Below are 17,597 nucleotides of genomic sequence, written 5' to 3'. Positions count from 1 at the left end.
CAGATTAAACTGCCAGAGAAACACAGCATCCTATACCACCGCCTCAGACAGATTAAACTACCAGAGACACACAGCATCCTATACCACTGCCTCAGACAGATTAGACTACCAGAGACACACAGCATCCTATACCACTGCCTCAGACAGATTAGACTACCAGAGACACACAGCATCCTATACCCACATGAGGATAGACCGGTCAATAAGCCAAACTGCTACACACATACCAAAACACACAGATATGTATTATCTACCTAAGTAACCCAAAGTGAATGTAAAACATACGTCCATATAAGATAATAGTCCAATGAATGATGAGATCCCTATGTATCTGTGTACACACACACACATCTATTTTTCTGCAGAGTACACACTTTTACACCCTATTCACAGAGGTGAGGAAGTGGGCCACATTGTGAAGGCGTAAGCAGAAAATGCAGATTATACAAAACCAAGGCCATGCACACACTCCCCCCCCCCCCCCCCCCCCCTCAGACAGATTAAACTGCCAGAGAAACACAGCATCCTATACCACCGCCTCAGACAGATTAAACTACCAGAGACACACAGCATCCTTATACAAAACCAAGGCCATGCACACACTCCCCCCCCCCCCCCCCCCCCCCTCAGACAGATTAAACTGCCAGAGAAACAGTCCAATAGTCCAATGAATGATGAGATCCCTATGTATCTGTGTACACACACACACATCTATTTTTCTGCAGAGTACACACTTTTACACCCTATTCACAGAGGTGAGGAAGTGGGCCACATTGTGAAGGCGTAAGCAGAAAATGCAGATTATACAAAACCAAGGCCATGCACACACTCCCCCCCCCCCCCCCCCCCCCCCTCAGACAGATTAAACTGCCAGAGAAACACAGCATCCTATACCACCGCCTCAGACAGATTAAACTACCAGAGACACACAGCATCCTTATACAAAACCAAGGCCATGCACACACTCCCCCCCCCCCCCCCCCCCCCCTCAGACAGATTAAACTGCCAGAGAAACACAGCATCCTATACCACCGCCTCAGACAGATTAAACTACCAGAGACACACAGCATCCTATACCACTGCCTCAGACAGATTAGACTACCAGAGACACACAGCATCCTATACCACTGCCTCAGACAGATTAGACTACCAGAGACACACAGCATCCTACACTTTTACACCCTATTCACAGAGGTGAGGAAGTGGGCCACATTGTGAAGGCGTAAGCAGAAAATGCAGATTATACAAAACCAAGGCCATGCACACACTCCCCCCCCCCCCCCCCCCCCCACACACACACACACACACCCACACACACGTTGATGGAGAGAAAGTGAGCGGAGAGAGATGACTCAAGTAACGAAGTAAACTATAAAAAACTACTAAACTACTAAAAATGGACGTGAAACATGGCGTATCACATTTGACGAACCAATCATGCAAATACCGTTATAGAAGGTAATGTTAGAAAAACGAACTGATCTGTGCATCAATAAGGGTATATCGTAAAATACGGTATACAGCCCAGCCCTACTTCTGCCATCAGCTGGCAAGACACTGAACAACATTACATAATCTTACGACTTACATTATAATCATCATGCCATAGTTATATAGACCTTATTCCAAAGGGCTGAACTGAGTAAACTGTACCCTAACAGTCTAACCCTGACCCTGTGATGTAATGTGGAGCAATACAAATCAGATGGTTTTATCTGAACTCAACTGGCAGAAAGAGCTACATGTAAAATAGTAGACGCTACTGTACTAGCTAGAGTCATAACAGATTACTGGACAACCTTGTAATGAATGACTGTTCCACCGCTGGCTTTTAGCACACATTATTTATTTGAATCCACAAATCACGTCACAGTCGAGATGGATTCAAACATTTCACAGGTCATGGATATACACCACTGTTCAAAAGTTTGGGGTCACATAGAAATGTCCATTAAATTGGTCCATTAAAATAATATCAAATTGATCAGAAAAACAGTGTAGACATTGTTAATGTTGTAAATGACTATTTTGTAGCTGGAAACGGCCGATTTTTTATAGAATATCTTCATAGGCCCATTATCAGCAACCATCACTCCTGTGTTCCAATGGCACGTTGTGTTAGCTAATCCAAGTTTATCATTTTAAAAGGCTAATTGATCATTAGAAAACCCTTTTGTAATTTTGTTCGCACAGCTGAAAACTGTTGTCTGATTAAAGAACCAATAAATCTGGCCTTCTTTAGACTAGTTGAGTATCTGGAGCATCAGCATGTGGAGCATCAGCATGTGATTTTCTTTCAAAAACAAGGACATTTCTAAGTGACCTCAAACTTTTGAATGGTAGTGTATATGGACACTTATGAACACACACACACACATACACGCACACGCACACACACAAACAATATCCATATCTGCCATATCTGTGAGGGCTCTAGATAAACTGTTATAGACTTGAAAATGCACGGCTGTGAGAAGCCATACGACCAGCCTGGAACGGATATTTGTAGGGGTGATTCAGCTTATTTGTTTAATATATACTGTATGTTTAATATATACTGTATGTGTGTCTGAGGGTTAAGGGCTTAAGCCCAAGGTCTTTTTTTGAGACTCTCATTGAGCTCTCTAGAAGGATACGTTTTCAATTCGTAATCAATAGAGGTACAGAGGGGTGAGGGGTCGATGTTGTATCAGTTTTTCTGAGCTCATCTTTGTCAGACCTAATGGAAGAGATTGGAGATATACAGTACAGAGAAACAGATTTGTTCCGTGTGAGGTACAAATGAAAGATTGATAAAAGAGAGAAAAATAGAGAAAAAGAGAGTGAGTGAGTCCGAGAGAGGAGAAAGAGTGTGACTATACACTATAGCAGAGGATGGGTAGTGTTTGCAACTCAAAATCACTGCGCGTGTTTGAGTGGGTATGTGTGTGTTTGAGTGGCTGTGTGTATATTTGAGTGGGTGTGTGTTTGAGCGGATGTGTGTGAGTGTATGTGCAGATGTGTGTATGTGTATGTGTATGTGTGCTTTCACAGAGAACTGTAACGTGTGGCTCACACAGGGTTCGTCGCTCATCTTATAATTGAAATCTGGCCTGTGGGATACCACAACAACACTCACATTTTATTCTGCACCTCTGACTTCACAGAATGGAAACAATTTCATCTTAGTTTAGAGAAACTGAACTAACACATTCAGATCTTAGAAAAGGATTTCTGAGGAAAAAGTTCCGGGCTAGTGCTTTCAGTGGTGGAAAAAGTACTAAATTGTCATACTTCAGAAAAAGTAAAGATACGGTAATAGAAAATGACTCAAGTAAAAGTAAAATGAACCTAATCAAATCCAATTACATTTTGATTTGATTTTACCTAGTGAAATACTATTTGAGAAAAAGTCTAAAGGTATCTAGTTTTAAATGTACCTTGTCCCTAGGCGGTGGGTATTCCACACAGGTATTTTAATTTGATTTATTTCACCTTTATTTAACCAGGTAGGCCAGGTCGCAACTGCAACCTGGCCAAGATAAAGTGTAGCAATTCGACACATACAACAACACAGAGTTACACATGGAATAAACAAAACATACAGTCAATAATACAGTAGAACAAAAGAAAACAAAAAGTCTATATACAGTGAGTGCAAATGAGGTAAGTTAAGGAAATAAATGGGCCATGGTGGCGAAGTAATTACAATATAGCAATTAAACACTGGAATGGTAGATCGGCAGAAGATGAATGTGCAGGTAGAGATACTGGGGTGCAAAGGAGCTAAATAAATAAATACCAGTATGGGGATGAGGTAGGTAGATAGATGGGCTGTTTACAGATGGGCTATGTACAGGTGCAGTGATCTGTGAGCTGCTCTGACAGCTGGTGCTTAAAGCGCGTGCAACGAGTGGGTGCTGCTATGGTGACCAGTGAGCTGAGATAAGGCGGGGCTTTACCTAGCAGATACTTGTAGATAACCTGTAGCCAGTGGGTTTGGCGACGAGTATGAAGCGAGGGCCAACCAACGAGAGCGTACAGGTTGCAATGGTGGGTAGTGTATGGGGCTATGGTGACAAAACGGATGGCACTGTGATAGACTGCATCCAGTTTGTTGAGTAGAGTGTTAGAGGCTATTTTATAGATGACATCACCGAAGTCGAGTATCGGTAAGGATGGTCAGTTTTACGAGGGTATGTTTGTCAGCATGAGTGAAGGATGCTTTGTATATAGGAAGCCGATTCTAGACTTAATTTTGGATTGGAGATGCTTAATGTGAGTCTGGAAGGAGAGTTTGGTATTTGTAGTTGTCCACGTATTCTAAGTCAGAGCCGTCCAGAGTAGTGATGCTGGACGGGCGAGCAGGTGCGTGCAGTGATCGATTGAATAGCATGCATTTAGTTTTACTTGCGTTTAAGAGCAGTTGGAGGCCACGGAAGGAGAGTTGTATGGCATTGAAGCTCGTCTGGAGGTTAGTTAACACAGTGTCCAAGGAGGGGCCAGAAGTTTACAGAATGGTGTCGTCTGCGTAGAGGTGGATCAGAGAATCACCAGCAGCAAGAGCAACATCATTGATGTATACAGAAAAGAGAGTCGGCCCGAGAATTGAACCCTGTGGCACACCCATAGAGACTTTCAGAGGTGCGGACAACAGGCCCTCCGATTTGACACACTGAACTCTATCAGAGGAGTAGTTGGTAAACCAGGCGAGGCAATCATTTGAGAAACCAAGGCTGTCGAGTCTGCCAATAAGAATGTTGTGATTGACAGAGTCGAAAGCCTTGGCCAGGTCGATGAATACGGCTGCACAGTAATGTCTCTTATCGATGGAGGTTATGATGACGTTTAGAACCTTGAGCGTGGCTGAGGTGTTAACTTGGCTTTCGAAGACCTTAGAAAGACAGGGTAGGATAGATATAGGTCTGTAGCAGTTTGGGTCTAGAGTGTCACCTCCTTTGAATAGAGGGATGACCGCAGCAGCTTTCCAATCTTTGGGAATCTCAGACGATACGAAAGAGAGGTTGAACAGGCTAGTAATAGGGGTTGCAACAATTTCGAAAGACAATTTTAGAAAGAGAGGGTCCAGATTGTCTAGCCCGGCTGGTTTGTAGGGGTCCAGATTTTGCAGCTCTTTCTGAACATCAGCTATCTGGATTTGGGTAAAGGAGAAATGGTGGGGGCTTCTGCGGGTTGCTGTGGAGGGTGCCGGGCAGTTGACTGGGATAGGGGTAGCCATGTGGAATGAGGTAGTGGCAGTGCTGGTGACACTAGCTGCAGTAACACATGGGAGGGGGTCACACTCGGACAATCAGAGAGGGAGCAAATTATTGTGGCCCTGGCGGCACGAAATAATCAAAAGGTCTGACTGCTCGGAGATGCTTGGGAAAATGGTCACAACGGGGGACCAGCATGTGTGTGTTTCAGGGGAAAGAGACGTATCTGACCTCCATCCGGTAGGACTTTACGTATCTGACCTCTATCAGGTATGACTTGGCGTATCTGACCTCCATCAGGTAGGACTTGGCGTATCTGACCTCCATCATGTAGGCCTTGACATATCTGACCTCCATCAGGTAGGATTTGATGTATCTGACCTCCATCAGGTAGGACTTGACATATCTGACCTCCATCAGGTAGGACTTGACGTATATGACCTCCATCATTGGTTAAGCAAATCTTCCATTCTTGCTCAATGTTGCATGTATTCTCAAACAGCTACAACTGTATATGCATTCAGACATTAAGTCTTCTGTTGAGTTGGGCTCGGGGATGGAATAACTGTTGAACATCTGAGCTTGTGGTTGTTTGTGAGGAGGGTGTGTGTATTTATCCCACATCTGTTGCTAAGGGGTAACGATGTTTGAGACATTATAGGATGAAGAACCATTTTTTTTCTCCCAAAATAATAATTGCTTTCCAAAAAAGGTCATTTTTGTAATGCCGGTACGCGTTTATGTGTTTAGTATGTGTTTAGTGTTTAGGCAGTAGGGATGACAGAGCATTAATATTGATAGGTGTGTGAATTGGACCATATAGCTGTCCTGTCTGAGCATTCAAAATGGAACGAGCACTTTTCAGTGTCAGGGAAAATGTATGGAAGGAATATAGCAGAGTAAAAGTAAAAGTTGTCAAAAATATCAATAGTAAAGTAGTTTTTTTAAAGTATTTTTACTTTACACCACTGAGCAGTTTGATAGTGTGTGAATGTGTGTGTGTCTATTTCAGTCTATGCAGTTATTCACAGGTTTTGAATATTGATAATAGCTGCCTGTATTTTCAGTCTTTTATTTGTGGGTTAAAATACCTTCATATTTAACGATTTGTATTTTAAACACTTATTTTCTGTCTATTTGAAGTATTTTCAAATAATTTCCTATAAAAATTATATTTTTAAATACTTAAATACATTTCAAATGCATTTAAAATACCCAAACAGGCATGAGTTCAAATGCATGGAGTATTTCAATATTTGTATGCATTTGAGTATTTTCAAATACATGCCAATCCTTTCCAAATGTACTTTCAAATACATTCCAATATTCAGCTATTTCCATTTTCAAAAACATTTTTTCCAAATATGTGTACTCACTTTAAAATATATGTGAAAGTAATTGAAATACAATAAACAGTATCTGAACGCAGGTCTTGTGTGTGTGTGTGTGTGTGTGTGTGTGTGTGTGTGTGTGTGTGTGTGTGTGTGTGTGTGTGTGTGTGTGTGTGTGTGTGTGTGTGTGTGTGTGTGTGTGTGTGTGTGTGTGTGTTACAGGATTTGCATCTGTACTAACATTGTAGCCGTTACGGTTGTGGCAGCAAGAAAATATGATCCATTCTTCCAGAGCAGATAAAATAATATGTCCTTGGACTTTGCGTTGTATCAACATCTTTTGGGAGTTATTGGAATTTATGGCATTTTCAAAGATATTATTGTGTCCCGAGTCTTTTGAAAGCACATAGTATAAAAAAATAGTTCCCTGTCTTCTTAGGGGTCGTAAGGTTCAACGGTGAAACTTTGAACAAAGTTTATCTTATGAAGGCAGAGTGAAGCCTTCATAAACCCTTTATAAAGCCTACATAGAATATACTTTATTTAAAGTGTGACCGCTTCAACTGACAGTAGTATTTGAAAAGGCCCGAAGCGTATGTAGCAAATCCATCCAGATGATATACATTGAGGTCTGCCTGCGCTGCTGGTGTGAGACAGGTAATGCCCTATTGTAATGACCTTGCCAAGGGGCTCCTAAAGGGAATTTGAATACTTTATTTTTAACACCAAAATGACGATCACAAATTACGATTCAGCCCCCTAACACTAGTATTAAGTTATGATTCAGCCCTCTAAGACCAGTATTAAGTTATGATTCAGCCCTCTAAGACCAGTATTAAGTTAGGATTCAGTCCTCTAAGACCAGTATTAAGTTATGATTCAGTCCTCTAAGACCAGTATTAAGTTATGATTCAGCCCCCTAACACTAGTATTCAGTTAGGATTGAGCCCTCTAAGACTAGTATTCAGTAAGGATTCATCCTTCTAAGACTAGTATTCAGTTAGGATTGAGCCCTCTAAGACTAGTATTAAGTTAGGATTCAGCCCCCTAACACTAGTATTCAGTTAGGATTGAGCCCTCTAAGACTAGTATTCAGTAAGGATTCATCCTTCTAAGACTAGTATTCAGTTAGGATTGAGCCCTCTAAGACTAGTATTCAGTAAGGATTCAGCCCTCTAACACTAGTATTAAGTTAGGATTCAGTCCTCTAAGACCAGTATTCAGTAAGGATTCATCCTTCTAATAGGCTGACCACACCGCACGCAGCATGCGCGAGCGTTGCAAAATACATTTTGAAATCCATGTTATTCAATTATTGCACCCACACTGCTAGCGCGCGCCAACGAGCGTCTGCAACGCCAAGGGCTAAAATAGAAGTTATATTTCTGACAAAGATCGCGCTGCAAGTCCTTCCTCTCCCATCTCCTCATTGGTTTGTAGAAGCAGGTACCCACGTGCCATCTCCTCATTGGTTATACCCACGTGGGTGACGAACGAGGTCAGTGGCGGTAATGCACCTAATTTATGAAAGTTGCCTATCGCAATATAAAGTCAAGAGAAGAAAAAGCCTGGAAGGAAGAGAGATGACTAGAAACTATTTGGTTGACCGTTTTATGTGTGGATTAATTAGAGGACCTTGGGCATTTCAGGTAAAATAATAACTCAATGTTTATATCCCAGGACAAATTAGCTAGCAACAGCAAGCTAGCTAAATAGGACAAGTTAGCTAGCAAGTGCAAGCTAGCTAAATAGGACACGTTAGCTAGCAAGTGCAAGCTAGCTAGCTAAATTGCCATACATGTTTAATGCTTTCGACCTAATGTAATTCATTTGAGAGTTTGTTTTGTTATTTTAACCTGCGTGATCGTTTTTGGTGTGGGGGGACAAAACACATTTATGCACGATGGAGCACGTGCGCAGCTGGTTTGGGTTCTGTGTTAGACTAGTATTAAGTTAGGATTGAGCCCTCTAAGACCAGTATTAAGTTAGGATTCAGCCCTCTAAGACTAGTATTAAGTTAGGATTCAGCCCTCTAAGACCAGTATTAAGTTAGGATTGAGCCCTCTAAGACCAGTATTAAGTTAGGATTCAGCCCTCTAACACTAGTATTAAGTTAGGATTCATCCTTCTAAGACTAGTATTAAGCCTTCTAAACCTAGCCTTAAGTTTATTTTAACTAGGCATGTCAGTGAAGAAGAAATTCTTATTTTCAATGATGGCCTAGGAACAGTGGGTTCAGGGGCAGAACAACAGATTTGTAACTTGTCAGCTCGGGGATTTGAACTTGCAACTTTTCGGTTACTAGTCCAACGCTCTAACCACTAGGCTACCCTGCCGCCCCGTTAGGATTCAGCCCTCTAAGACTATTCAATTATATACAGTATGACATCCTTCTCTGCTGGAGTTCACCTCTCTGCTCCACTCTAATCACCATAGCCATCATTTCCCCTTCCTGCTTCCTTTAAAGCTGCACTGCTAGAACACCCTCACATCCTCTTAAGCAGGCCATGAAACACACACACACACACACACAAACAAACCAGGGTTTCCGTTCGGAAAATCTGGCGCCGGACATTTGACCGGCAGGATTTTCATTTACTGGACATTTGAGAAATTTACCGGACCCATATGCACTGGATGAGTAACCTGATTAGGGCGTCCACCCATAGTGCTCAGAATAACAGAAATTACATTTAGATTATGGTAATTCATATTAACAGAACATGCAAGTCGAGGGAGCAACGATGTGTGGTCCCTTCTTACCGAATTCTGATGTGCACTTTGAACATGTTTGAACTGTCCACATTTACTTATCCTCAGCCAACAAGATGAGTAACAAACAGCACAATCACTAGCCTGTCAATCTACTATCCCCCATAGTAGAAAAGTTTACCTATTCTATTGGTCAGCTTGTCAATAAATAAATAGCCTATTCCAAACAGACTCTGGGACAGTTGTTGGACGATCCCAAATTCATATCATTCAAACCAGTAGACCTAGGCTACATTAAAATGTTAAAAAGCAATTAGTCTGATGGAACAGATCAGAATTTTTAGCTTAAAATGTTGATCAACTATTAATTCTTCATATTATAAGTGCAGCAATGCGCAGAGAGTAGGCTATGAGCAAATGTTTGTTCCATAATGCAATTCATGGGAAAACACTGTTGTCAGCAGCGCATGGCACATGCAAGCAGTTTCATGTGACAGAGATGAAAATACCCTATTAGAAATTTAGAAAGAGAGCCTCCCGACTGGCGCAGTGGTCTAAGGCACTGCACCACAGTGTTTGAGGTATCACTACAGACCCAGGTTTGATCCCAGGCTGTGTTGCAGCTGGCTGTGAATATGAGACCCATGAGCATCGTTAGGGGAGGGTTTGGCTGGCCGGTATGTCCTTGTCCCATCGTGCTCTAGTGACTCCTTGTGGTGGGCTGGGAGCATGCACGCTGACACGGTAGGCAGTTGTACAGTGTGTCCTCTGACACATTGGTGCGGCTGGCTTCCGGGTTAAGCGAGTAGTGTGTCAAGGAGCAGGGCAGGTTAGCAGTGTTGTGTTTTGGAGGACGCGTGGCTCTCGACTTTCGCCTCTCCTGAGTCTGTACGGGAGTGGCACCGATGGGACAAGACTGTAACTACCAATTGGATATCATGTAAAACTAACAAACATTTTGGGGGAAAGAGGGGAGATCTAATATGCAACAACTAGCATGGGTTGCTAATAGGGGTTCGGTTAAATGCGGAAGACACATTTCAGTTGAAGGAATTCAGTTGTACAACTGACTAGGTATCCCCCTTTCCTTTCCTAATATGACTAGATTGTGGCTTTGGCTACTGGACAATGAAAGAAAGTATATGGTCTGATTTTGGAAAGGCTACTTTGAAGCAAGGTAAGATGTGGTAAAATATTCAGGTTTCAAACAATTAAGTTTATGTTTTCAAAATGCATACTGCCTCCAGCTCATTGCAAAGTGGTATGTGACACACTGACGAATCCTGCCTTCCATTGCCTAGATTTTCTGTTTGAGATGATGGAGCAGCAGCTCTTGTGCTGCCTGACAGATGTGTGATAAATAAGATACATAACAAATTTACTGTACACGCACCAATTGAATTCCACAAAATTATGCAAATTAAACTACAGACCGATAAGCATGACAAGTTAAATGTATTTCCATCCATTGGTATTTCCATCAACTGGTATTTCCATCATTGAAGAAGCAGCATTTTGAAATTGAATTTTTTCTTCTTCTCCCAGACAATTAGCTAGCGGCAATTTTATTTATCAGCTTTTCTATTATTTATTTTTTAATCGGCCAAAAGCCAGCTAACATAAACCCTGACACCGACACACACAACCTGACGCACACACACATAGGACACATGACATACATACTGAATGCAATTACATGACTTCTCAACTCCTCAATAACACATAATTGGATATACAAGGATTTTATAATTACAAGTACACACACAGTCTCCTGAATTTACCCTGCCTACCATTGTATTCTTCGCTCTCTCTGTGGGTCTAGGAACATTATTGAGACAGGAATGCACTGAACTCTTATCCCTACGACAATGTTGTGCTGACTTTGGCAGACTTGTACTTCTCAGTGGGTCTGGAAAGCCATAACATAATCCAGTCTGGGAAGTCAGTGATAGGACCGTTTTCATAATACAGTAGAATAATGCTTGGGAAGCTGTTAAATCCAGTGGTGTATAGAGTTTACAGCCTTCATCATCTTCAGTCCCTTGCCATCAACCATCATCTTCCTCATCATCATCAACACCATCAACCATAATCATCATCATAATAATCATCAACCGTCATCATTATCACCATCAACATCATAGCCATCAACAATCATCTTCCTCATCACCATCAACATCATCGACATCAACCATTAACCATCATCATGGAAATCAACCATCCTAGCCATCAACCATCAACCATCATCATCAACACTATAATCATAGCCATCAACCATTAACCATCATCATCAACACCATAATCATAGCCATCAACCATTAACCATCATCATCATAGCCAACAAACATCATCATAATAATCATCATAGCCATCAACCACTTACCGTCATCATCATCACCATAATCATAGCCATCAACCATGATCTTCCTCATCAACATTAACATCATCGCTATCAACCATCATCATAATAATCATCATAGCCATCAACCATTAACCGTCATCATCAACACCATAATCATAGCCATCAACCATCAACCACTTACCGTCATAGCCAACAACCATCATCATAATAATCATCATAGCCATCAACCATTAACCGTCATCATCAACACCATAATCATAGCCATCAACCATAAACCATCATCGTCATAGCCAACAACCATCATCATAATAATCATCATAGCCATCAACCATCAACCACTTACCGTCATCATCATCATCACCATAATCATAGCCATCAACCATGATCTTCCTCATCAACATTAACATCATTGCTATCAACCATCATCATAATAATCATCATAGCCATCAACCATTAACCGTCATCATCAACACCATAATCATAGCCATCAACCATCAACCACTTACCGTCATCATCATCACCATAATCATAGCCATCAACCATGATCTTCCTCATCAACATTAGCATCATCGCTATCAACCATCAACCATCATAATCATAATCATCATTGAGATTGCTATGAGGCCAGACTGTTTTGCATGGTAATGGTAATAGGAATAGGGAGACAGATCTGTGACCATCTGGTGAAATTCTCTTGGCCCAAGGGATTGGTGAGTGGACCATCTGGTGAATTCTCTTGGCCCAAGGGATTGGTGAGCGGACCATCTGGTGAATTCCCTTGGCCCAGGCACCAACTGTGCCTACATAAGGACAATAGTACTGTGTGCGTGCGGTGGTGTGATTGGAGGGAGGTGGATGACGCCAATCGAGAGTTGCATGGTGCAACGCTGCAAGCCACCGCTCACAGAAGTTTCATTGTGGGGTTTCACCGCTGGACTGAAAGGGTGCATGGCCTTTTACACACACGTCATTTCTAACCACACAGTCATTGCGATGATGCACGGAAGTTTCACACACACACACACACGCCGGTGGTTAATATCAGAACTTCTATGGTAACGATCGAGGAAATGAGAGGGAGAGAGACAGAGCGATAAAAGGGGAACCAAGTAAAAGTAGCTCAACGTCTGAAACTTTCAGGTCTTCCAGCCTTAATCTTGGTCATTGAAATTGCAATGGAGGATTGTACTGCTTAAAAACATAAGAACAGGAAGCATAGAAATAGTGCACATAGAACTGATCTACCACTTCTTAGACTTGCATTCAATGAGAAAACAGATCTATAATACACATTTCTATGTGAATTTGGTCAGGTCACCCAAAAAGTTACACATTGTAGCTTTAACCTAACCCTTGTTCTTAAACCTAACCTTAACCTTAACCTCTAACCTTCATTAATTTTGACCACTATGCCTAATTATTATTGTTTTTCTCCTTTAATGATCAAATCCATCCCTCCATTGTCATGTGTTGTGGCATTTCCCGACAAGCACTATGCCATCCTTATAACAATGTTGTGGGTGTGGCAAGGAGATTTGTTTCTCACTTAAGTCTCAGCTAGGCCTAAAAAACAAACATTCATATTTGAGTCATTTTACAACCCACATTCTTATCCAGTGTGTCTTCTATTGCGACATACAAGGGGAATAGAACGGCATACAAATTAGTTTCACAAGTAAAACTCTTCAAAAGTAAGGTATCGTTTAGACCAGGGCATATCAATCACAAGGAATTCTCATCAACATATCATCAATGCTTCTCTTCACTACTGCTTTTTTTTAGTAGACTTGTAAAAGTATACGTGAAAAAGTCTTCACAAAGAGTCCAATAGCGTGTTCACCTGATCTTTTTTCTTTAGCCTCAGCTCACACCTTTTCTTCAGCGTTTCCTTTCAAAATTTGTGGAATTCGTCAACGTGATGTACGTGGAAATCCAAACCTCACGAGGCGACCTCAGATTAGAGAAATGATTAAGCTCTTACTTGTGGCTCTAACCAAACTCTCCCTCTTGACTCACGCACACCAGTGACTGACGTCAATATCAGTTCAAAAGTTCCTCACTGTCAAGTGTCAACCCAATACTCTAACACCACATAATCTGCACTTACTAACTTAGCATAGTTTACGACATCAGAGTACTGTGTACAGGACTGCTGGGAGAACATTCACACACACAGCTTTATTCTTATGACATTTCAGGACTTTTGGGAGTACATCTTTTTTTACAATTAAAAATCCTATTTTTCCTGACCCTACCCATTAACCTAACCCTAACCTTAACCCTAAACCTTAAGCTTAAAATAGCTTTTGAAGATATTCTGGACACAAAACAAGTTATTTTTTTACAACCCTGTCAGGACATTGGTGTCCTGATAAGTTAGGAAAACAAGTACACACACACCTCAATGTGAAAAAACAATCTTACCCATTTCCCTATGTGAAAGTCATTCACTTTTTGACAACAATGCTAGGCTAGTTTGTTAGCGCTTGCTAACCTGGATTGGCAAGCTATGACTATAATCTTATCAGGGTGGTGAGTTAATGGACATGGGTTATTAATTAATGGGAATTGACTGGGTCTGTACAATATCTCGCTAACACCTATAGTACAGTGCTGCTAGGGGATCAAGGGTTATGGCTCAACCCTGCTAAGAGATAGTTTTCTGTGTTTTTTTACAACCACACGCCACCACCATCTCCATCACCACACACCCTTCTGGCTGTCCATTAGTGCTGCGTCATCTCCCAGCAGATGTAGATAGGTCCCTCAAATAAAATGGCCGCTAATAAGAGAGAAAAGAGCAAACCCGGTGGTCTGATAATAGATCCAAGCTGAGTTTGAATGCAGGGGGCCCTCTTGGATTGGGTGAAAAAGGGGCGTGGAGTAGTTTATTAAGGAATGCAGCTGTTTGTATCAGTTTACCGCTAGGCTCATACTACCTTCGCTACTCCCAGAATGTGAGCTAACCCTTCCCACATAGCATCTGGGTCAAGTCTTCCTGTTCCTCCTACATGGAAAAGGCTGCAATGTGGTACTCATTGGATTAAAGAGATTTGTGGGTAGATAGATATTTTGGGGGTTTTGACCTTTTGACAGTACAACCCCATTTGCCACAAGTCTCCTTGCTCATCGACATGAAAAAAGCTGCTGGATTTGTAGGTAAAGAGACAGATAGTAGCTAGATGTTGAAATGAGTATGTGCTTACAACCTGCCTGTCTGCCAGAAACACTGTAGTTTGTCACACACGGATGTAAAAACCTATCCATCCTAGGTAAAGGCAACTCTGCTACCTTATTCTTGAGTTTTAAAGACAGTCTTTTTTTGTGGGGCTCTAAGTACTGTTCAACTTGTACGAACATGCTAGTGTTCGGTTTGATCTCGAGACAAACAAGGAAAGGTGATGCAGTGAATCGGAGGCCTTATTCTATTTATGGGTTCTATCTCATGCGGTTACTACTTTGGTTTTCTTCTATTTTTTGTTGCTGCAATTCCTTTAACAGTTTCTTTGCCAAGTGGAGCCTAATCCGTCGTTCCTTAACACCACTGATACACCCAAAAGTGCACAAACCGAAGCGGTACTGTATGAACACGTGCGCACAAACACACAGTGTAAATACTACACACACACCTGCACCAACATACACAACCCACACACACCCACGCGTACACACACACACGCACACACACACACACACACACACCCCCCACACACACACACACACACACACACACACACACACCCACACACACACCTGCACCAACATACACAACCCACACACACACCCGCACGCACGCACGCACGCACGCACGCACGGACACACACACACACACACACACACACACACACACACACACACACACACACACACACACACACACACACACACACACACACACATAATCTTGTGCTCTCCAATGACTCACACAGCCACCATTTACCAGGAAACATTTCAAAATGGTTATTGTTCCAAGTCTGCCTCGGTCGCCTGAAATCCCTCTGGCAGATAGCAGATCTAAACTCAGAGACAGACAACCGAGGGTAAGAGAGGAGAAGGAAGACAGGATCTCTTTTTCTTTCTCTCTCTCTTCCTGGTCTCCCTGTCTCTCTCTCCCTCTCTACTTCCAATTGAACTCGAGTCAAGTTTTGGGCTGACTAGCACATGATCCTCAGCTGAGGGAGTGGTGCCGTGCACCCCGGACATTTGACAATGAGACAGAGAGCCAGGTTTGGATCCTTCCCTGCACTGTAGCCGCTTGGAACTTAGTCAGCAGCATACTGTTATAAACTACAGCAGCAGTGGGCATGGAGTTGCTTAGCAACATCAACATTGTATTTTCTTTTGTGTTTAATTGCAATTCGGTCTTGGGTATTCTGAGACCAGGATTAAAGAATGCTATCCTGCAGTATGGAATTTGAATCTATGTTCGCATTTACATCTCAGTATAATCCAAGTCTAAGAGTGTAGTTGCATTGATGTCTTCTGAGTTGGTCCAGATGGAAATTCCTCATGCAGATAGAAAATATTTGAAATCAGTCTATAATTAAAATACCTACAGAATTAATTAAACTCAAACCGTATACTGCAGGGAAATTCCAAGGTAACGGAATTATGCTGAGACTGATTTTTCACTCAGTATAATTCTGTTACCATGGAATTGCCCTGCAACAAAACAACAGTAGCTACAGTTTTTCAAAGCAAAATGCTCTCGACCACTTTAGGTCTGATCAACAACAGTTTCAATCAACAGCTGTTGATCAAAATACTCTGCCAGGCTCTAAGAGCTTGCCATACTAATGCAGAGAGTAAAGAGAAGCTTGCAGTGTTGACTGTGGACCCTAAAGCTCAGGATTTTCCCCACATTTCTGGAACTCTCTCTCTCTCTCTCTCTCTCTAGTGATTACTGACCCTGAAGGAATCAGAGGAAGGTACATTACATGATCAAAAGTATGTGGACACCTGCTCGTCAAACATCTCATTCCAAAATCATGGGCATGGAGTTGGTCCCCCCTTTCCTGCTATAACAGTCTCCATTCTTCTGGGAAGGCGTTCCACTAGACTGGAACATTGCTTTGGGGACTTGATTCAATACAGCCACAGGAGCATTAGCGAGGTCGGGCACGGATGTTGGGCACGGATGTTGGGCGATTAGGCCTGGCTCGCAGTCAGTGTTCCAATTCATCCCAAAGGTGTTGGATGGGATTGAGGTCAGGGCTCTGTGCAGGTTCTCAATTGGCGTCATCCAGTCAAGTTCTTCCACACATATCTCGAAAAACCATTTCTGTATGGACCTTACTTTGTGCATAGGGTCATTGTCATGAAACAGGAAAGAGCCTTCCCCAAACTGTTGCCACAATTTTGGAAGCACAGAACCGTCTAGAATGTCATTGTATGCTGCAGCATTAGGCCTAGCCCAAACCATGAAAAACAGCCCCAGACCATTATTGCTTTAATAAGCCCAATCATTGTGCAACAATTCTAAAGGCAATCGAATGAAAAACAAACAAACAATGGCCACGATTATAAAGAGCTACTATTTGTATTTCTCGACTGGTAATTGAAGTGTGCTTCCCATTTGCCATGGACAAATAGGCAGGCTTCATTCAGCGTGTCACACACCACTTAGAGTAGATGTTTCTTTTCACAGGAAAATGTTAGCTTTTTAAAAAAACATTTCATGCAATTCTAATACACTTGATATGACTGGAGACATTAGCAGAATCTGTTTTAATACAACAGAAATGTCAGGATAGCCTACTCTGCTGACACTGACAAACAGATCAATAAAAACTACATCTGATCCATTTATAAGGCCTATGAAAAGGGGACACACAAATACAATATGACGTCCATCTAACCTGGAGGAAATGATTGTCCTAAAACAAACAAAAGTGGTATTGACCCAATGATAAAGACAGTGAATATGCACACTCACCAGACATATGGCTGATGTTCTCCACTCAATGAAGTTGAGAATTTTGATAACTAAAAGACAGA

General features: G+C 41.9%; 1 protein-coding gene across 3 annotated transcripts in view; it reads right to left on the bottom strand.

Annotated features, from left to right (window-relative positions):
- Positions 1 to 17,597, bottom strand: part of nek6 (NIMA-related kinase 6) — an 81,552-nt gene that overhangs the window by 47,946 nt on the left and 16,009 nt on the right. The window contains exon 1 of one of the 3 annotated variants that reach the window (XM_020457934.2): positions 13,441 to 13,567. The exons of the other annotated variants lie outside the window; for them this stretch is intronic. The gene's annotated coding sequence lies outside the window, so the exon portion shown is untranslated. Of the gene's footprint in view, positions 1 to 13,440; positions 13,568 to 17,597 lie in introns of those variants that run through there. 3 annotated transcript variants of the gene reach the window in all.

Source organism: Oncorhynchus kisutch, linkage group LG23 (assembly GCF_002021735.2).
Source record: "Oncorhynchus kisutch isolate 150728-3 linkage group LG23, Okis_V2, whole genome shotgun sequence".
Classification (NCBI taxonomy): Eukaryota; Metazoa; Chordata; class Actinopteri; order Salmoniformes; family Salmonidae; genus Oncorhynchus; species Oncorhynchus kisutch.
Note: the sequence above shows the minus strand (reverse complement) of the source record. Positions and strands in the feature narration are given on the sequence as shown.